The sequence below is a fragment of the Lissotriton helveticus genome, chromosome 10 (genome assembly GCF_964261635.1).
Source record: "Lissotriton helveticus chromosome 10, aLisHel1.1, whole genome shotgun sequence".
Taxonomy (NCBI): domain Eukaryota; kingdom Metazoa; phylum Chordata; class Amphibia; order Caudata; family Salamandridae; genus Lissotriton; species Lissotriton helveticus.
In genome coordinates, this window is record NC_136071.1 from 1,176,896,308 (window position 1) to 1,176,919,322 (window position 23,015).

Here is a 23,015-nt window from a genome sequence, read left to right on the forward strand (position 1 = left end):
GTCATGGGGTTCCCCGACGTCATGGAGCAGTGTTGCTCGGCGTCATGGAACGGTGATGCTCGGTGTCATGGGACAGTGAGGCTAGACGTCATGGAGCGGTGAGGCTCGACGTCATGGAGCAGTGATGCTCCTTTTTTTTTGGGGCATTGGTCTCTTGGGCTCTGCCCTCTTCCGTTGGGTCCGGCCGTCACCGTTAGGGATGGCTCTGCGTCTCCGTGTTTGACACCTAGTGACATTTTGACGTCTGAGTGTTGGTTGTTGTAGAGACAGTCACTATCTTAGTGATGGTGACGTCGTAGTGAGGTCGGCATCATGGGTTACAGCCGCAGAGTACTGCCGGCTCTTGACGCCTGGGTCTGGTTCCAGGCCTCGCTCCTTGGTGAGCCTCCCGTCGTAGAGGGGACTTTGTGTTCCCGGCACCTTCCACTCACGACGCAGAGCAGTTGATCAGCGTCGAGGAACCCTTCTGATGGGGAGTTTGTGGTTACTCACCACGTGTACGCGGTGGAAGTTTGTCCTTTTGCTTAGTTTTGAGTGCTTGCATGCCTGCACGTCTGCTAGGTCGCCTCCTGCTCAACCACTACTGGTGAGACCACCGGGGACGTTTCAGAATCCTCTCGGTTCTCTCTTCCGTCCACCATCCCAGGGGCCTTTTGCCCCTCAGTCTGCGGACCTCCGTGCCTTGATGCCAGGGATGCGTCTGCCACGAGTACGGGGAGTCCCTCTCCGACTCTTTACTGGTTGGCGGGACTTACCTTTCGTCCACTACCGCCTGGCAGGAGGTTCTGGCTCCGACCGTGCTCCTGACTTGGTCGCAGGGGTGGCGGCGTGTAGACCTCGCGCTGTGGCCCGCTGTTGTTGGACCGTTGTTGTGAGATCCCTCTGTGGGGGGGGGTTTCTTAACCGATTTGTGGTTCCTCTGCCGAGAGACAGGAGGGAAGCCTTACAAGAGGTGGTCTAATGGCCTGATAGTTTCGGTTCTAGGCATCGGTGTCGGAGCGAAGTTTTTCTCTCCTGCCGACCCCCAGGTATTGTGGGTTTGTCCTACGTTGCCATACTTTTCTTCGCCTGACGTCTCTGCAGCCTGCGGCTCAGCAGTGTGCTTCTACTCTCCCGTTCTTTGGGCAGCCCTTGGGTTGCCATCAGAGTAGTGAGTGGCCCGCATGAAGTCTGAATCGGAGACTTTTGGACGGCTGTAGGTTTGGGGCGTGGAGAACGGCCTGAGGCCTTCTGCCCTTTCTAGCGGCGTTTTCCTCCCAGGTTTGGCCGGTGGTCCCGGGCCGCCATTTAATGCTTTACAAGTATGTTGTGCGCATACGCGGGAGAGCTTGTGGCTCCTCGGCGAACAAAGGCCGGCTGGGTCTAAGTCAGTCTTCGGTTCATCGGCCCTCCTCCAGCACTTCCTCCGGTCGGCTCGCGGTTTCAGCGGTGCGAGCTCTAGGCAGAGGCCGTTATCCTGTTTAGGACAAGGGCGATAGAGGGCGTACCTCTGTCTCAAAGGGGGAGAGGTCTGTACTCCCGGTTCTTCTGGTTCACGAGAAGGACAGGTACGAGTTCGGGCCCATTCTGGATTTGCGACAAGCAAACAAGTGGATTCGCAGTAGAGGAGTTTCGCATGCTGTCGTTGCATCAGGTTTATACTCAGCTGCAACAGGGAGATTGGCTTGGTGCCATAGATCTACGGGATGCATACTCCCATGTGCTCATTGCACACAGGAAGTTCCTGCGATTCCAAGTCGGCGCCCATCGTTATCAGTACACGGTACTGCCAGTCGGGCTGAGGTCTGCGCCCAGACTATTCTCGAAGTGCATGGCAGTGGTAGCTGCACGCCTGTGGAAAAACGAGGTGGCTTCTCTAACCGTGCCTGGACGATTGGTTGGTCAGGGCTTCCTCCTTCTCGGAAGCTCAGGCGCACTTCCAGAGGACGTGCGTTCTCTGGAACGAGCTGGGGTTGCACATCAACATGTCCAAGTCTGTCCCCATTCCGGTCCAGTGCATACAGTACTTGGGAGCCTCCGTCAATACGCTGTCAGCAAGCGTGTCTCCTTCGGAGGAGAGTCGATTATCTCCCCTTGGGAAGGCTCAGGCTCTTGTGACCGCCCCATCTACGGCAGTGGAGACGGTGTCTTCTCTACTGGGGTCGGTGGCCTCTTGTATATTCCTCACGCCACACGCACGGCTGCTCATGAGACCTTTGCAGGAGTGCTTGGAGGATCAGTGGGATTAGAGGAAAGGATCCTTGGGCGGCAAGATACGACTGTCTCTGCGTGCTCTTCAGTCTCTGAAGTGGTGGTGTTCAGCTGGGAATCTCCTAAGAGGGGTTCCCTTTCACAAGGACGTTTCCGCACAGACTGTCGTGACGGATGCGTCTCTCCACGGCTGGGGGGGGGGGGGGGCGCTTTCCGGAGACTTGCAGATACAAGGAACGTGGTCCCCGAGGGAGTCCACGTATCACATCATTTTCTGGGAACTCAGAGCTGTTCCCTTGGCATTGAAGGCGTTTTCTTCTGTCCCTCCAGACCAACTCTCTGCTTGTACAACGGACAATTTGACCACAATGTATTACCTCAACAAGCAGGGGGGTTCGAGATCGCGCACTCTGTCGCAGGAGGCGCGGGCGATCTGGCGACTGACTCTAACGGCTACCCATCTGCCGGGTGTGCAGAATGTTCAGGCAGACGTGCTGGGCAGACTGATTCAGGAAAGCCACGAATGGGTCATAAACGACGAAGTACTAGGAGAAGTCTTCGGCGAATGCCGAGACTTCGCCCCCAGGTACTGCCTGTGGGGAAGCTGCGGAATGCGTTCTGTATTAACTGGTCGAACAGCTTTCTGTGCGCCTTTCCACCCTTTCCCTTGATTCAGGTGGTGTTCATCAAGCTGTCCCAGTCCAGGGCGCGGATGATCCTGATTGCCCCGGAATGGCCCAGACAGTGGTGGTTCACGGACCTGCTTCACCGGTCTCTCTGTCCTCTCCTACGGAGGCCTTGCAGGCCGGACCTTCTCGCAAAGGTCAGGGGGCAGACGTTGCACCCCAACCTCTCGTCTTTGAGTTTGGCTGCATGGCTCTTGAGATAGTGTGATATGGCCATTTGAATCTACCAGAAGTTTGTATGGATATACTGAAGGAGGCTAAGCATCCTTCCACTAGGGCTTCTTCTGCTTACTAGTGGAGGAAGTTTTTGCATCTGGTGCAAGTCCAAGGACCGTGACCTGTCGACGTGTAAGGAAGATGTCTTCCTTCTGTATCTTCTGCGCCTGGCGCAGTCGGGCCTTATGTCTAATCCATTACGGTTCATGTTGCTGCGCTGACTGCCTACAGGAAATGCCCTTCAGACTTCCTTCTTCCAGATCCCTGTGATCAAAGGTTTTTTTTGGAAGGCTGGAAGAAAGCATTCCCTCCTGTCTGGCTTCCTTCGCCTTCGTGGGAATTGAATGTGGTGCTGTCCAGATGGATGTAGGAGCCTTTTGAACCTATTCATAGGGCTTCGTTGCAGCATCTGTCCTGGAAGGCGGCGTTCCTCGTGGCCATCACATCGGCCCGCAGGGAGAGTGATATTCAGGCGTTGTGTTGCCAAGGACCTTATACTGTATTTCATACTGCGGAGGTTGTTACGCATACTCACCCTTAATGTCTTCCTAAGGTTATTTCTGGTTTTCATGTCAACCGGACAATAGCTTTGCCTACGTTCGTTCAGAATCCGGCATCTCCAGCGGGAAGGTCCCTACATTCCCTGGATGTTAGGAGGGTGTTGGAATTTTATCTGGCTAAAACCAGAGATATTCGTGGTTCAGATCTATTGTTTGTCAATTATGGATCAGTCTGGACCGGTCTTGCTACCTCAAGACAGTCCATCTCTAGGTGGATTGTGTCCTGTACACTATTGTGTTACCAACAGACTAATACGACCTTAGGAGGTAAACCTAAGGCTCATTCCACCAGGGGCAAAGCTGCCACGACTGCTTTGCTGCTTAATGTTCCGATTGCAGAAATCTGCAAGGCCGCCACTGGGAAGACGGTCCATACCTTGGTTGAGCATTGCTGTCTGGACACTGATACCAGGGCAGATGCTCAGGTTGGGCAGGCTTCGCTGCGACATTTGTTCGCACAATAGTGGTGTTATTTCTCGTTTCTCCACCGCCGCTTTGGTGTGGGGATGGGCTTGCCATTCTATTCACTAGATTATGACTATACACAGAGATCCCCTACTACAGAAGGAGTAGTTTCTGTCCTGTAACTCCAGTTCTGTAGTAGGGGTATCTCTGTTATAGTCATAAGCGCCCGCCCTCCTCCCCGGTGGAGAGAGATATTCATGTAAGGAATGCTACAGGTCTGGCGTGTTGCGCCTTCAAAAAGAACTGAAGGTGAAAGGGACCTGCACTGCATTCTGGGATACTGTGAGGCTTCTGGAAAGGTATCTTAAAGGCACAGTATCCTGTTTTGAGCCACATAATGGCAGCCTATGGGGCTTGTCTGTCCACTCCTTCCTCTCTATCATTCCAGAGGGTTTTGCTGTTAAAAGCAAGGTTTTTCTCTGTGGAAAACCCTGGACAGGCTGTGCTGTTGTGGTTTTTGGTGGAATTTCCAGTTGAAGTATTGGACAGTGTAGCCTGTGGATATAGGCTGCATTATCTGTCTTTAAATTCTCTCTTAAGTGTCTATGCAGGTCTGCATGTTTTGACCGCTTAAGAGATTATTTTTGATTGCTCCGGGGTCCGCGCACATGGGCGGGACTATTCACTAGATTATGACTATAACAGAGATACCCCTACTACAGAACTGGAGTTACAGGACAGAAACTACTCCTTCCAGGTCTTCCCTTACCTGGACGATTGGTTACTAAAGGCACCGACCAGAGCATTAGCGCAGGACGCGGTGCAGGCTTGCACCACTCTGTTCCAAAATCTGGGTCTCACCTTGAACATGGAGAAATCCACGCTGCTGCCGTCAAGGACAGCGCGGTTCCTGGGAGCGATGTTGGATTCGCGGCTCTTAAAGGCATTTCCTACTCGAGAAAGGGTACAGAAACTGCAAAGATTAGCAGGAAGCCTTCAAAGAAAAAAGTGTCTTTCTGTACGCAGCTACAAGTCGCTGTTGGGGGTGATGTCATCTTGTATACCCCTGATCCCGCACTGCAGGCTACGGATGCGCCCCCTGCAGGAGCAACTGGACCTCCAGTGGCAGCAAGTGCACGGATCGTTCGACGACAAAGTAATGGTCACTCGAGAGATGAAGGAGGCAGTGCTTTGGTGGTCGAATCCACAGAACTTATGCCAAGGTCTATCCTTCGCAAGCGTTCCATCACCTCACATACTGACGACGGATGCGTCATTGGAGGGATGGGGAGCAGTGATGCAGGACCTGCAGGTCAGCGGCCATTGGTCTCCAAGCGACCAAAAGCTACACATCAACCTGTTGGAGCTGAGAGTGATCAGGCTAGCCCTTCAAGCCTTTCTTCCGCGTCTCCAGGGTTCACAGGTGCTAGTCAGGACGGACAACACCATGGCTATGCATTATGTGAACAAGGAAGGAGGGACGAGGTCACTCCCCTTGTCGCGAGAGGCTCAACAGATTCTGGAATGGACAATTCTTCATGGAATTTCTCTAAAGGCGGAGCACTTACCAGGAGTGCTCAACGAGGGCGCAGACAGGCTGAGCAGGCTCGCCTCAGTCAGTCACGAGTGGGAGCTGAAACAACAAGTGATAGATCTACTCTTTCAAAAATGGGGCACACCAGAGGTGGACCTTTTTGCCACGCCGACCAACAAAAAGTGCCTAGCCTACGCCAGCAGGTTCCATCACCAAGGCTCATTGGGCAATGCCCTGTCGATAGCCTGGACGGGGAGGTTTCTCTATGCCTTTCCACCGATTCCCCTGCTTCCTCGTCTCCTCAGGAAAATGAGGACGGAACCATGCAAGCTCATCCTTATAGCCCCGGCATGGCCAAGACAATTCTGGTACACCGAGCTCCATCTGCTATCGCTAGTACCTCCGATAAAGCTGGAAGAGGTTCCGGATCTCCTGGCAATGTCCGAAGGACAAGTTTGGCATCCAGACCCGAGATCGTTGCACCTGACTGCATGGCTCCTGACCAGCGAGAATACATGAATGTTCCTCTTTCCAATGAGGTCAAAGACATCCTCTCTCAGGCAAGGGCTCCGTCCACAAACAAAACATACAGACTTAAGTGGAAAAGATTCTGTATCTGGTGCAAGAAAGAAAAGATTGATCCTTTCACGTCAAAACCTCATCAGCTCCTGCCTTACCTACTCTCGCTAGCTAAGTCTAATCTGTCCCATTCTACTATCAAGGTTCATTTAGCGGCGATTTCGAGATTCAGAAGATCTGATTCTGTTCCTTCGTTGTGGTCTGCAAGAATTGTCAAACAATTCCTCAAAGGCCTGTTCAGGGTCTATCCGCCAGTGCGATCTCCTCCTCCAGCATGGCATCTAAACCTAGTCCTGGCTCAACTAATGAAGGGACCTTTTGAGCCGATTCACCGCTCAGACCTAAAATTCTTATCATGGAAGTTAGCTTTACTCTTGGCCTTCACATCAGCGAGGCGAGTGGGGGAGATGCAAGCCTTAACTATCCAAGAACCGTTTTTGCAGTTCAAAAAGAACACTACCATCTTAAGGACGAACCCAAGGTTCATTCCCAAGGTCCCCACTGACTTTCACCTAAATGAGCCGGTCATCCTAAAAACATTTTTTCCGAACCCAGTCACTCCAGCAGAAAAGACATTGCACACTCTGGATTTGCAACGCTGTCTGAAGTTCTACATGGACCGCACCAAAGACTTTAGAAAATCTTCACAATTGTTCATTGCTTTCGGCGGTCCAAACAAAGGTCTCCCTCTGTCTAAACAGGGGATCTCGAGATGGATTTCAAGTGCCATTCTGCATTGCCACAAGTTAGCAGGAAAACCTCTAGTGGGCAAGATCCGTGCTCACTCGACGAGATCAGTGGCTTCTTCTACGGCCCTCTTTGCGGGGGTACATATCAAGGACATCTGCAGAGCTGCTACCTGGAGCAGCGTGCACACGTTCACTAAGCATTATTGCTTAGAGTCATTGCAACAGGATGACGCGGCTGTGGGCCAGGCTGTCCTGAGAAACCTCTTCAAGTGATGGGTGAGCTTTCCTTTCTATCCCACCTTCCATGGGTGACACATTTTGTAATTTTCTGGCTAATGTTATGATATACTGCTTTACAAAATGTGTTTATGGTGTTTACTGCTTGCTATTCTGATACAAAGCATGGGAATCTATGAAAGTTCCAATACTGGGGCAAGAAAACAAGTTACTTACCTGTAACTTTGGTTCCCCAGTATTGGTAACTTTCATAGATTCCCATGCGCCCATCCACCTCCCCGGGGAAAGCTCAGCCTTCAGCAAGTATGGTGTCTAGCGCACTACGGCTACGAAAATCTGAGGCTCTGAGGTTCCTTCAGGAAGGTTCTAAGGGTGAGGCTCTTCTGATTGGCTGACGCCTAGAGTTTGGTCTCTTTTACAAAAAGAGGTTGATATGTTACAAAAGGGAATGAGGCCTAGGCCTTTCCTTTCTCTTTTGTACCTACTACTATGATATTTTTTATTACCGAGACTCCCAGTCCGACGACGGGGAATGATACAAAGCATGGGAATCTATGAAAGTTACCAATACTGGGGAACCAAAGTTACAGGTAAGTAACTTGTTTTCTTTTATTATATCTTCTAATCTATCCTACTTTTGTGGGTTTTCAGTATATATGTGGACTATGTCTGACAAGGATAAGAAGGCTCTCTTCAGAGAATGTGCCACTTGCCTAAAAAAAAAAAGACTTTATCTGGATGATCCTCACAAAAGTTGCATCTACTGCCTATATACGGTGTCAGAATGTAAGATTTGCGTACTTTTTCTAATGAGACCCTCAGATACAGGGAAGGACTTCTTCTCATCTGGCTTCAGAAATTGAAAACTAGATCAGACCCTGTGTCAGACTCTGAGAGTGACCAGTCTACATCTACAAAGCCTCTTCAAAAATATTAAGACACCCATCACAGTCTAATAAAGACCCTGTTAAAAAGTGCTTCAAGAAATCCTCATGAATCTTCCTCTGAGAGCAAAGGTTCTCATAAAAAAAAGAACAGCCATCTAACACTGTTGCTGAACTAAAAATACCTCCTGCGGAACTTAAACTGACTTTCAAAACACCTACTTCTAACATTGTCAGGAAGTTAACAGTCAGTGAAGAAAAGTACTTCAGCGCCGTCGACAAGAGGATGCATTTCTTGTTCGGCGTCAACATGTTTTATGACTATCTCATTGTTGACGATGACCCGGACATTGTCGACGCGAGGTCCAGTTTCATCGACCATCTCCTTAATATCTCACAAGGAGATTGACACACTGTTGACGATGCAGTTGTCATCGAAGCTGAAGCCGACTGCATTGTCGAAGAAAATACTGTTGGCAAGGTTGTCCTGGATGTCGCCACCGCCAACGGAAAAGAGGTTGACGCAGCAAAGGTCGGCGAGGTCATCACCGTTGACAAGTGCACCATCGTTAATGGACACATTGATTGCCGTTGATGAAGTTAGTCACCGGCATCAAATAAGTCTCTACCGTCTGACCCCCTCCCCCCGTAGGTGTCAACGAAGTCCACTCTGTTGACAAAATCATCATCATCGTCGACATCACCTACCGCAGGCGCAGTTAAGGCTGTGGAATTAAAGACGCCATCATCGACACAATCGTCGACAAAAGTTATATCTATGAAACTGACTACGCCAAAGAAGATTCTAGCATCAGAAAGTATGCTTGAACACACCTCACAGAGCAAAATTGCTCCTCTCTTACCCCCTCACCTTTTAGAGGAGGGAGATTCTGAAGAAGGGGATGAAGATGAAGGTCCCTTTAGAGTTGAATATAGCCCTTCAGAATTGCATGTCAAGTGCCAACCGGATGAGGATGATGATGACAACCAAAAATACTATGGTCAAGCCTGTTTTACCCAGCCTGAAGAACTTCATCTGTACCATGAGGAAATGATCACAATGCCGTCTGCATTACTGCCTGCTTTGCAGTGTTCGAGGCATGTGGGCTGCTGAATTCATATCTGTGCATAGATCGCCGCCTAGTGTTGGGTCCGGATGATTGCAGATTGTTGTCCTGGATGAGTCTTCGAAGTATCACGAGATAGGTGGCTCCTCCCTTGGACTACAGTGCGCATGGGCATCCTCTCCATCCTCAGATTGTTTTTTTCCGCCATTGGGTTCGGATGTACTTTCCAGCACTCCAAGTTCGGAATCGATATAAACTTTTCAACAAGGCCAGAAGGCCTTCGGATTCGTTGGTATTGTTTGCGATCGGTACCGATAAGCTTTCTTCACTATTTGCTTGTACTCCGGTCGTCGAATCGGGCCGTTAGGCCTTCTCGACGCCACGTGGACCGACGGTCGATGGAATGAAGTCCATTCAAATACTGCCCGCAGTGCAACTCGAAGTTCCCGCACACAGAGAAGCATCCCGTGTGCAACAAATGTTTATCTCCAGACCATAATGAAGATAATTGCCTAGCTTGTGCCCAGTTCCGGTCCAAAAAGACGATCCGGAATCGGCGGGCGGCAAGGCAAGAAATGCAGAGGTCGGCACCGGAGCCCGAGAATATCTTCGACGATAAGGAAGAACTAGTTGACGCCGAAGACTCGGAACAAGAGGAAGATCAATACTCTGAGCACGACTCTGAATATTATATCGACGAGGAAGAACAAATCGTCGATGTCGAAGAATACGATCAAGACGTCGTAGCTGTCGAAGACGACTCCGATGACAACGAGGGACGAACTGTGAGTACACTGCCCCATACAGACACTACACCAATATCAGAGACTCTGGTCGAGGCATCGCTAACAGTCCTTAGCCAAGATCTAAATACTGGTTCTATAGCCCCGCCATACCGCCCGGCTAAGAACATATATAGCCCCGCCATACCGCCCGGCTAAGAACATACAAAAAGAGCCTTCTGAGACACGTAATCCAAGGCCGGTTCTATCAAAACCGAAAGTCATCAACACGACAGTCTTCGGACCGAACATCGTTGAACCGAAGGTGATAAAGCCAAAGGGCTCTACCCATACCAGACCTTACTGTATACCCAGCTAAGCCATCACCCACAGAAGACACAGTGGCTTTTAACTCTTTAGTAGATAGAGCAGCAAGCTACCATAATGTAGACATGCATTCAGATGCTGTAGAAGAAGATTTTCTATTTGATACTCTGGCAACATCAGAAAGAAGTGTCAAAACACTCCCTATGTTAAAGGGCAACCTAAAGCACGCAAATGACATATTCAAGGACACTGCTAGGGCACGTGTCATCAACCCTAGAATAGAGAAGTATAGGGCTGCATCAGTAGACCCTACCTACATCAAGGGACAACTGCCTTTGGACTCATTGGTGGTATCCAACGCACGAAAGCGTGCTAATTCACAAACTACTGGAGAGGCTCCTCCTCCTGATATGGAGTCCAAAATTTTAGAAGCATCAGGCAAAAGAGTAGCTGCTCAACTAGCAAACTCATGGAGAATAGCCAATACCCAAGCCTTGCTGGCTAGATATGACAGGGCGCACCATGACAGTCTAGAAGGACTTCTCCAACACTTACCTGAGCCTTTCAAAGAGCAGGCAGATGAACTTATACAGGAGGGAAAGCTCATCACCAATGCCTCCATTAAATGTGCTCTAGACGCGGCAGACACAGCTGCCAGATCTATCAACACAAGCGTACTGCTTAGGAGACACGAATGGCTTCGCATATCTGGATTTAAAACTGAATTTCAGGCCACAATTCTTAACCAGCCTGTAAACCTAGATTTTTTGTTTGGTCCAGCAGTTGACTCAATTCTGGACAAAATGAAAAAGGACACAGACTGCAAAGTCAATGGGAGCTCTTCAATCACAACAACACAGAGGCTCCTTTCGTCGCTCCAACTATAGAGGAGGAGCGCGAGGTAACACATTGCAGCAATCCTCCACATACAAGACTTAATACACAATCCACATACAATAAAAACACAAATCGTGGTGGATACAGAGGAAATAATAACAAAGTCCGAGGTCGTGGAGGCAATACCAATAGATCCTCCACTAACACCAAACAGTGACTTCTTGGCACTACCCCCAGACCATACAACACCGGTCGGGGGAAGAGTACAGCATTTCCTACCAGTCTGGCTAAACCTCACAATAGACAAGTGGGTCAGGCAAATTATCCAACATGGCTATTGCCTAGAACTGGTATAAAAGAAAGAGAGGGGCTCTTGATAACCCAACGGGAAATAGAGCGCCAATATACTGAAAGGTAAAACAAGAGAGTTTTCCCAATGGGGTGTATTGTTTCCTGCTCCTAAATCAGGACTCAAACTTGCCAAACATCAATCACACCATTCATTTTTTTTTGTGTTCAAAAGATTTTTTATTAGGAGCTGCAAAGAGAATCATCAGTACAGGAATAGTCGGTTCAGTACGAAAAGTTACAGTCACATGAACAGGAATACAGAAAGTTGGTATCAATAATGCAATTGAGTCCATAAAACAGAAAACAAATAGTCCATCACGGTACATAAAATTCCCCTGAAAGTGTCCACATACATTCCGATGATAACTGGTGTCATGTATAGCCTGACCTTGAAGTAGGTAGGCATCACCCCACTATCGCTGAGGCTACATAAGATGTACATTTTCGTATCTCAAACCTGTAGTACATGTGGAAGCTGGAGACCTCACTCTGTGGTTAAGAATATACAAAAACACAGACTGGCTAATAATCAGAATGAACCATTGTGAGATGACACGCTCTAGGACCTTGTAAACAAGATTCAAGGAGGTCTGTATGTATCAAAATAAGTGTCACGCTCTAGGACCTTGTAAACAAGATTCAAGGAGGTCTGAATGTATCAAAATAAGTGTCTAGCGAGGACCAGATTTTCCTCGATGGGGGTCTCCACGGGGTGGAGGTCAAGGATATATTGTCAGCACCTCTCAAGTACGATACCCAGTTCAACCAGTGAGGAAAGGAGGCTTTGGACGTGCTTTTCCAGTTGTTAAGTATGATTTTAACCCCAGCCGTCAGCAGCAGGTCCAGTAGGGCTTTATCGTTTTCATTGAGAGTGACGGCTTTGGCAAAACCTAGAACAAGCGACGAGAATTCTCTTGGTAGAGTAATATGTAGGACTTCCTTCATGAAACCAAAGATCTTGTCCCAGTACGAGAGAACACAGGGGCATTTGAAGACTAGGTGCTCCAGATCTCCTCCCACCCCCAAACAGTTCCAACACGTGTCATCGTCCTTAATTTTGTGAAGAAACAACCTCCTGGGAGTCCAGAATGCTTTATGTAGAAGCCAGAACTTGGTTTGAGACAGTGTAGGGCATATTTTGTGGCGGGTGGTGGATTCCCACGTTCTGGCCCAAATTGTGTCCGAGTTCGGTACGGAGGAGAATGAGTCCCAGTATCGTTGGATGGGTGCATTTAGGGAGGACGCTTGAGGACGCATTAATTTGTATAAGCTAGAGACTTGGTGTCCTTGCTTGTTAAGGGAGGGGAATAAATCTAGGAGGGATGGAGTGGCATCTTTCAGGTTAGCCTTTGCTAAAGCTACTTTAATGTGTAGGAAGTTATAAAATTCAATATTATTGAGGTGGAACTTATCCTGAATTTCTTTAAAGGTTAGGGGTAGCGCGTTTCCGACGAGTTGGTGGGGGAATATGACGCCCTTGTCTATCCAGGAGGGGTAATTGAGAGGTTTCCCTTTGTATGTGATGGCTGTGTTGTGCCATATTGACTCCCACTGTGAATGTCGGAATTGATGTGGTAAATATTTACTGACTTTTAAGAGAGCCATTTTAGTGTTTTTGAAGATTAGACCTGGACCTAGGTTGTGGTTGGGTTTGACAGTGAGTAGGGCGCTGGGGCTGAGCCCCTTCAGTATCGATTTTTCTACAGACAGCCATACTGGGCTATAGTCAGGTTGGGAGGATATCCAGTAAGACCCCTGTTTTGCTAAGAAGGCTATTTGGTATGTTTTAAAATCCGCCAGATTAACTCCTCCTAATTTCTTATCCAATCGAAGTTTTTTAAGCTGATTCTCGCTTTTTTGCCCCGCCATAGAAAAGCCGAGATGTGTTTATCTATTTTAGCATGGAATTCTTTGGAGAGGACGAGTGGGAGCATCGTGACGAGGTAGTTAACCATGGGGGATATCATCATTTTTATAGTTTCAATACGGCCCCACCAGGTGATGAATCGGGGTGACCATCCGTCCAGCAGATTTTTGATTTTGTTCAGGATTTTGCTTTCGTTATGTTTAAGGGTACTCAATAAATCATCCGTGAATTCGATTCCCAAATATTTGATCACTCCTGTTTGCCAGAGAAGGCCGGAGTCGCCCAGCACCTCTTTCGAAGTGTGGACATTTAGAGGTTTTACCTCGGATTTATCCCTATTTAATTTGTATCCGGAGAGGGAGGAGTATCTGTCTATCGAGGTCATTAGGGCAGCAATGGAGGTAGTAGGGTTTTCGGTCGCAATCAAGATATCGTCTGCATATGCAGCTAACTTGACTCGCGTGTCCCCAAAGGAGATACCCTCGATGTCTCTGTTAATTTTGATGTCTGTAATGAGGGGCTCAAGGGCTAAGAGAAAGAGTGCTGGTGAGAGAGGGCAGCCCTGTCTTGTACCTTGGTAGAGACGGAACGGTTCCGAGAGGGTGCCGTTTATAGCTATCCTGGCCGAAGGTGCAGAGTAGAGGGCCATCACCATCCTGGAGTAGGTATCGCCCAGGTTGAAGGCGTACATACACTGGCGCAGAAAGGACCATGAAACCTTGTCAAATGCCTTTTCCGCGTCCAAGGTTATTGCTACCATTGGCGCGGAAGAGGATTTTGCCTTTTCCAGGATGTGGCATAGTAGTCTAGTGTTGTCGTTGGACGTCCTGTTCTTTAGGAAGCCAACCTGCGAGGGGCTAATTATTTTGTGGAGAATGGAGTTTAGTCTGCTCGCCAAGATTTTAGCATAAATCTTGCAGTCCAGATTTATCAAGGATATGGGACGGTAATTTTTAGTGAGTAGTGGGTCCTTTCCCTCTTTTGGTAGTACTATTATTGTGGCTTCGCTCATTGAGGGAGAAACACCGCCCCTGTTTGCAGTGGAGTTAAAGAGTTTTAGGAGTGGGGGGCTAATTTGGTCCGCAAAGGCCTTAAAAAAGGGTGCGGTGAAGCCGTCTGGGCCGGGGGCTTTATTGTTCTTCAGGGTGTTAATCGCTGTTTTGATTTCCGAACCGGATACTGGGGAGTCGAGATGGGATTTGTCAGATTCCGAAATTTTCGGGAGGTGGAGTGAGGAGAGGTAATTTGCGCAGGCAGTTTCATCTAGTACCTTGTCATTTTTGTAGAGGTCTTCATAGAATTTTTTAAACGTGTCAAGGATGTTAGATTGTTTGGTGTGTGTGACGTTGCCTGAGTCTTTGATGGACGATATGGTATTCAGTTTCTGTTTGTGTTTGAGATAGGAGGCCAACAGTTTCCCTGCTTTGTTGCCCTCGCACAGTTTCAGGGCCTTGAATCGGTTGACCCAAACCCCCGCCCGTTTGCTGGTGATGGTGTTATATTCATATTTTTTCTTGGTCAAAGTATCAAAGACAGTAGAGTCAAGCGGGTTGGATTTGTGTTGGGTTTCGAGTGTGGTAATCTGCTGCTCTAGAGCTACTAGCTCATTATTGAGTGTCTTGTTTGCCCTTGCCCTAATTGTGATGATGGTCCCGCGGATTGTGGCCTTCAGAGCATCCCACAGGGTGGTAGGTGTAGTGTCGGGGGTGTCATTTAAAGAGAGATAATCTTCAATGGCCTCCGATATTAATAATTTGTTTGCGGGATCTGTAAGTGTCTCGTCATTGAATCGCCATCTCCTAGGTGGCAAAATCGATCTGGAACCAGCCAGTTTGGTTCTGATACATGCGTGATCAGAGACTAGTTTGGGGGCTATCTCTGTCTCCTCTATAAGGTGAGTGAAGGGGCTTGAAACTAATATAAAGTCGATACGTGAATAGGAATTGTGAGGTGCAGAATAAAACGTGTAATCTCTACCGTCTGGATTTTGTAGGCGCCACGAGTCTTTCAGGTGATATCTGTCACATATGCGAAGGAGGGCTTCATGTGAGCGGGAAGGGTGGAAGGCACATTTGGATTGCCTATCGAGGATCGGGTCCAGGGGGAGATTAAAGTCACCTCCCACTATCAACAGATCTTCCGTAGGGATAGGTTCTAGGGACTGTGAGACCGATTCCCAGAATTCTGGGTCGTCTGCGTTTGGGCCGTATATATTTAGAACATGAATAGGGTCATCTTCCCTGAGAAGATTAGTAATGGACAGCCGGCCTACGTCGTCGTGTGAGTGTGAGATTAGAGTAAGGTTTGCTTTTTTCGCTAAGATGGTAATAACCCCTCCTTTTTTGTGGGAAGCTGGCGAGGACAGGATGTGTGAGGCCCAATGAATATTAAGGAAACGAAGGTCTTCCTCGGACAATTTGGATTCTTGCAGCAAAATAATGTCACCCTTTGACTTGGTGATATAATCAAGAATTTTCCTCCTTTTTACCGGGTGGTTTAGGCCCTTGACATTCAGAGAGACTATTGTGAGGTCGTCGGCCAAAGAGTTTATCTTAGCCATTTGGGATGAGGAACGTCGTTGAGATAGAGCGCTGTGATCTAAGGCAGGCAGTGGATAAAACCCCCGGCTGCTCAACATGTGGGATAATGTGTGGACTCATAGTGGACTGTAAAAAAATATAATTGACATTTGTGACATAGGTAACCTTAAGAACAAAACAGCATAGAACGTACAGAAAAGACATTAGGGCTCTTTGGACCCTTTCAGCTCCATTTTCTCCCCTTCCTACCCCCCCCCCCCCTCTACTCCCCACTCCCACCCTCCGTCCCTCCCCCCCTCCCCCCCAAAACGTACATCGGGAGTGCGACGGCAGACCCGTGCAAGGCGGAGTTAAGGGATACATATAAGATAACTAGTACTTCCAGTCTTAAAATAAAACATTGCAATAATCTATACTATAGAAATTCGAAACATTGTAACTATCCTGTGCTGGTGAGCACATAGGAGCATCTTCTGAGCCATAGGGAACAATATTGTTACATCAACGTGGCCTATAACATGACGGAGTAACGTACGTGAGGAGAACACGTAAAATTAATAAAGCATGGGGCACAAGGCCTACTCACATTACAGATGAGGATACCTGTGTAGACATGTGGAGACCATGTAACCGCAAGTTAATGACAAGTGAATGACTAGCACCATTAAAGCATGACCAATGCACTAACTCTATAATCTAGAAAACTAAAACCTTGTAACTGTCCTGTGTTGGTGAGCACATAGGAGCATTTTTCTGAGCAGTATAGAACAATATACTAACATCAAGGTTACCTCCTCCCATCTGGGCACAAACCAAATTGCAAAAACTAGATTGTGGAGGTATCAATGTAGCCTATAACATGACGATGCAACCAAGGTGAGAAGAACACGTAATAACAAAAATGCATGGGGCACATGGCCTACTCACATTACAGATGCGGATACCTGTGGAGACATGTGGAGACCTGAAACTGCAAGTTAATGACTAGCACCAAAAAAGCACGACAATGACCCTTTACACAAGAGCTCGAGACTGAAAATGAGCCTGATTGCGCGTGAAAGCATTTGCTGTCAAGTTTTCCTCTTGTTCGAGAGGCCTAACGCTAGGTCCATTTCTTGTTCCTGACGGTCTTCCAGCAGAGCTGCAAGGGCTTTGGGGTCTGTGAAGTATCTCGGATGGCCGTTTACGACGATCCTGAATTTCGCTGGTCCAGCAAAAGAAAAGGGAATGCTTTTGGATCTTAGTCTGTCTCTGAGTTCCAGGAACCCTTTGCGGATTGATACTGTATCTCTAGAGTAGTCTTGTGTGAAGATGATTCTATGGCCTTCCCATGTGATGGCGTGGTTTCTTCTCGCGAATTGGAGGATCATCTCTACGTGTTGAAATCTGAGCGGTTTGCAGATCAGCGGTCTAGGGCCGTTGGAGTTCTTGGCAGTGAAGGTGGGGATCCTGTGTGCCCTATCCAGTTCCAGGCCGTGTGGGAAGGACAATTTGGTTATCATGGGAATCCATGATTCGAGGAAAGCCACGCAGGAATCCGCATCTTTTTCGGAATTCTCCGGCACACCAAAGATCTTGATGTTGCCTCTTCTATTCCGGTCCTCCAACTCTGCATTGTGACGCTTCATCTCTTCCGTGATCTTTTCTAAACTTTTGATTTTGGCGACTGATTGTTTCGAAATGTCCTCCACGTCGCTTATTCGTTGCTCAGCTGCGCCCAAGCCAATATTAATCACATTTATATCTGCTCTGATTGCAGTGAGCTCCAGTTGCATTGAGTCGGTGTTGGATTTGGTAGATTTGGAAAGTTCATGTAGATCTGCCATCTTCTTTAGGATCATTTCAATATTGGCTGCCATGTCGGCCTTACTTTTGATGGGTGAGTCCAACAGACTTCCAGGCTTTACTTTTTTTGGGTTATTCCTGTCCTCTGTATTTGCCATTGTTGCTTGGTTTGTGTTCGCCCTCGTTTGGGAGCCTGCTCGAACTTAATCGCTGAAGAAGGGCACTGCTTGTTGACGAGGCCGGGCGTCTACGTGCTATGAGATGGCAGTGGAATCACTGATGCTTGTCACTGATCGCGTTAGTGAGGAGCCAGCCAGAACTTAGATACTGTAGATACTGTAGATACTGTAGATACTGTAGAAGACACTGCTGGCTGTCGTGACTGTCGTGACAGTCGTGACTGGCACCCTTTGGCCCCTGAGGGGGACAGGACCAGAATCCAAGGGATGTACGACCCTGGGTAATGGCTACTGGATTGCGGGTGAGCAGGTGCAGGTATCGAACAGTGCTTGTTAGCGGCGGTGTGCTGTTCTTGTATAACGTGGAAATAAACTCCACCTAGGCTGTTAGTGCTGCCTGTGGCAATGTGGTCGGACAGGAAACTCCACGTGGTGAAGCAAGTAGGTTGCATATACCTTTAATTGGCAGTAGGTTAGGTCAACAGATGGCAGGACGTGGCAGCAGATTTGGCTTGTGGAGGGCCCCGAAGCTCATCGAGGGTCTATGAGCACGTTCCTCGTGGGGGTCGCTATCAGCGCCATTGCCATTTAGCACCTTAGCACACCTGATGCACTCTTCGGGCGTTAGTGCTTCCCTGTGGTGTTGATGCAGACTTGTGGAAGACCTGTGGCAGTGAGGCAGGAAGTTGCTCCCCACATGGGTTTAAACATATAGGTACAGGCACAGGCACAGGGACAGGCACAGGCAGCTATAGACAGATGTGTAGGTAGGGCTGTTTGCATCAGCACATGAATGGGTCATGGTACTGTTGTGGCACTGTTGTGGCAGAGGATGTTGGTGGATGGGAACGTGAGGGGTCCAGAAGCTCACCGTGGGTCGGTGTGTGCCCTCCTCGTGAAGCTCGCTGGTGGCGCCGCTGCCATTTTAGGGTCAGGCACGAGGAGCTGAAAGAAACGTCCACCGCCGGTCACTCGCGCCCCCCCCACCGACATACAACCGCTGACTGAGGTCTAACCTGGGCTGTGTGTCCTGCAATGCCGGCGGTAGGTCGGAAAATCCAGTGGGAGCCCCTCCGGAGCCCTCGAGGGTCAGGCGCCGCAGCTGAGACAGGGCGCCGCCATTTTGGCCATAGCCCGGGCGAGAGACGCGTGGTCGACCAAAGGCCCGCTAAGCCTCTGAAAAATGCTCATGGCCCGAATTCAGGGCATTGACATGTGCCGCTGGGGTCCAGTTCCCGGATCCTGGGTTTTGGCTCGCTTTCTCGCCGCTGGAATCGATGTAGCCACCGAGCTCGCTCTCCCTTCTCCGCAGAGCACTCGGATCAGGCGGCCATTCCTCCTGCCGTCCAAGCCACCATCACACCATTCATTATGTGGAACTGGAGAACACTTACCAAGAAGGAACATACCCAAACAATTTAAAAAAAAAGTATACAATTTATTAAAAACTTTTGTTACAAAAGATAACTATGAAAATCAGTTAAAAACATGTATAGCACAAAAATGCACAGATACAAACACAAATTGAAACACAAATTAAAACCACCTAATGTGGACGTGGAGAAAATTAATCTAAAGAGACACTAATATCTGTCTTTGTCATTTCATTTCGGAACACCGTTTGTCAACAAAAAGAGGAATATTATTCCTTTAGACTGGATTCATTGTTGGCAACGCCGAATATGACTTATGGGTTTGCGTCGACGCGTTTCGGAAGCAACAACTGATAAAGGCTTCCTTCCTCAGGACAATTTCTATTTTTATTCTCCACACATGAAGGTGTCAGACCTAATGCATAAAAATACAATGCAATGCAACTGTTATAACGACATGTAAGTTTATGTGAAAGACCACCTATGTCGCATTTCTTTATCTACTGTTTGTTCCCACTTGGAATTGGTTGGCTATCCTTTCCAAAATTTGTTCTCAATTCATCCCATATAGATGCGGACAATACAGTCAACTTTATATGCACAAAAACCATCAGTTGATTTACCTTGCCTGTGTACATTTATTAAAACACCATCCACTGTCTGTTTCTATTCCTAAGAGGTCAACCTTTGTTCTGAGCTTCATTTAATGTGTCCACATTTTTGAAATTTTTTTTTTGGGGAAACAGTTTTTTTGTTACATTACAAGATATTCTCAAACATCATTCAACTATAAAAGGGGGAAGCCTATATATAGCAAGGTATTCTATAAACATCATTCCAGTTATTCAAAGCATTATAATAAACTGTAACCTTCTGGTTAGTGTTGTCCACATTCTCTTATCATATATCCACACAGCACAACATTGATGTCATTCATACGGAATAATATATGTACACTGACCAAGAAGGTTCTGTTGCTCGTGGAGGTCTACAAAATGTGTAGCGATCCACTGTTTTATGCCTGTGTAGTCATCAGGCTTGATTCCTCCTTTCTGTAATCGGGAGGAATATAATTATAAATGTAGGGGTATGATGTGCCCAAATTTTGATATTATTATTAGGATAGTTGCGCGCTGTATTTATTTACCTTAATGTATGGTCAAGCGCTTTTATTTCACAATTTGTCTGTTTGTCGATTAATCCAATGCGGGTCTGGCACAGTCCTGCATAAGTTACAAAAAGTCAATTACTTATGTATCTATCGCGTTATTGTTTATCGATGATAACAAGAGTCTCTTAGTTATATTATTCAATTTATATCGTGAGGCATTTACCTTATTATTTGTGCAGACGGGCGTACTGGATATAACGCTTCCCTTCTATTTTTAGTTCTGTATTACTGAAAAAATATTTAGAAGTACAGTGTTTTTACTTATTCGGATAAGCACCTAATCTAACAGTAGTTCCTCAACTCTGATTTATGATAGACTTTTACCTTAAAAGACGGATCCGGTTTCCGTAAAGGGGGTTCTATACTGCAGCCGGGTATTTCGACACACGTGGCTGCGTAGAAAATATACAAAGGTGCAGAGGCTTAGAATTTTTAGTTTGTATTATTGGGTTCAATTGATCTATGGGTTACGAGATGGAGGCTTAGTTAAATAATCTGAGCCCTCCCGTATTACAACTAACTGCAGTTGCCGTGGTCGGTATCTTACCTGTTGTCTGCACACGGCGGGTATTCCCGGAACTGCTCGGCGTGGCGTCTGCTTAATCACCGCTTCTTTTTTGAAATGTCGACTACCCTAATTACGGTAATCGCTAGGACTGGACTAGGGAATCGTTAGATTACTACTAGGAGGCCTAGGGGACTCGGGTGCAGAGTGTGCACTCTCACGCGGGATGCGGGACAAAGTCTATGGAAGCTAGAATTCACAAAGTTAGTGTTCACGGGCGAACCCGACCTGGTAGGAAGAAAACGACAGTGGATCCTGACCCTTGGATAGTGAGGCTATGCTGGGACACCGGAGTGCCGAAGTTACCTAGCCCAGGGGCTGCAGCTGCATAGGTCTGAAAAGACGTCGGGGATCTCGTTGCCGGACCAGGAGCCTGGAAGGAAGAAGTTGCTGGCAGGCGACCAGTGAAGAAAAGTTCGATGGATCCAAGCCTGGATCAAGGAAGAAGAAAACCTGAAAGCAGAGGGGACCAAGTTCTTGAATCACTAGCCAGTGATTAAGTGGGCACCAGGATGGCACCGGGCGAAGTCACCGCAGTCAGGTGAGTGGGCGCTGCTGGGCTCTGCAGTCTCTCGGACCAGGAGGCGTTGTCGGCGACCAGGATGGAGGTGCGAGCTGTCCCACGAAGGATGAAGTCGTTGGCGTCGAAGTTACCCAGGATTGGGCAACAAGCCTTGGCTAATTCAAGCCCACGCGGTGGACTCAAAATGGCGTCTTGAGTGGACCAGGAGGGTCCGGGGTGCTCCTCTTCTGGAAGGGAGCAAGGGCCAGTCTGGAGCAACCAGACCAGCAGCAGAAATGTCGTCGGGCGTCGTCGGGAAGGCCACAAGCCAACGGGCTAGTAGCCAAACAACGCGGTGAGCAGCGGAAAGCAGAAGGGCCCCACGCAGATCGTGGAGATGCTGGGGGGCTGAACTTCGGAGCTGGAGCTGCTCAGAGTCGGGGCTTCTCGGACCCCAAAGCACTCACCAGTAGGTTACTCGGCGGGCTTGCTGGAAAGAAGTCGTGCAGTCTTGCAGATGGCCGGTCCCTTGAGGTCTCGTCGCACCCACGGTTCTCAGCTGGGCTGTAGAGGTGGGTAGAGGTCAGAGGTGCGAGGGAAGCCGGTTCTCGTCGAGCTGGGCAGTCGGATTCCGGAGGAAGGACTTACAGCAGACCGCAGTGTTCTTAGATGGTGCCTGCGGATGCAGGGTGACTACTCCTTAGTCACAAGGGAGAAATCTTAGGAAGAAGTCTTGAGTTCCTTTCGCAGAAAGTAGTTTCAGGATTCAAAGATGATCTGATTTGGAAGGGGGCCAGTTCCTACCTTTATCCTGTAAAAAGGGGCTGGCACGCGACTAAGTCCTGCCCTAGGGGTGGGACTAGGAGGGGGGTGGTTACACCCACTTCCTTGGCGGGCTTTTCCCCAGCACAGGGTCTGGAGTGACCCTGGAACTGGTTCCAGCCAGCCTATGCACAGTGAGCACCGGGGTGCCACGTGCAGTCACCTTCCTCTAAAGCCCTGCCTACCTACAATACACAAAACCCTGTCTGGGACGGTGCTGGCACCGCCCCTGGCAGGAAACCCTTTGTCCTTATCTCCTGCTCTGGGAGGACTCCCAGCAGCAGGAGGGCAGACTTGTGTCTCGGTGGCAGCATCCATTTTGTGGAGCTGAGGCTCTGTCTGACTTTTAACCGGGTTATAGGTTACATACATGTCGTGTCCCTCTAGAAGGGTGGAATGCTAACCCCGTCGCCAGAATTGGCGAGGGGTTAGTATTCCAATTCGTATGACACCTTACTCGACATGTTTTGATAAAGCGATACCAGAGTTGGCATATAACCGCGAGGATTATAATGCACTTAAGAGTATATGGTATGCGATATCATGGAAACGGCTAAGGGATGGATCCCGAAAGCCGCAGACAGGCTCAGCTCATGCCAGAGCACCATCTCACACGATTCCAAGCACTCTGCCTTCAGGATTGTTAAGGCCTGCCATGGAGTGACTGATAGGAGATCTGTGTGTCCATTTTTAGGGTTAGATATAGGTATACTATATCTAAAGCAAAGGGTGATTACACCACCTTGCCCCAGCTGTCAAGCAGCCAGTTGTGTCAGATTTGGGTGGCCAGCCAGGGGTGGCATAATACATGCTGCAGCCCCTGGTAGGCCCTGGGTACACCTATGCCCTGGGTACCTAAGGTACACTGTACAGGGACTGATAAGGTGACTCAGTATCCAATTTAGATATGTACCTAAGGTACATGGA

At 48.4% G+C, this 23,015-nt stretch overlaps 1 protein-coding gene across 5 annotated transcripts in view; it reads left to right on the forward strand.

Moving 5' to 3' along the window:
- DAZL (deleted in azoospermia like) overlaps window positions 1-23,015 on the forward strand; it is a 794,400-nt gene that overhangs the window by 377,160 nt on the left and 394,225 nt on the right. The gene's annotated exons all lie outside the window — the stretch shown is intronic.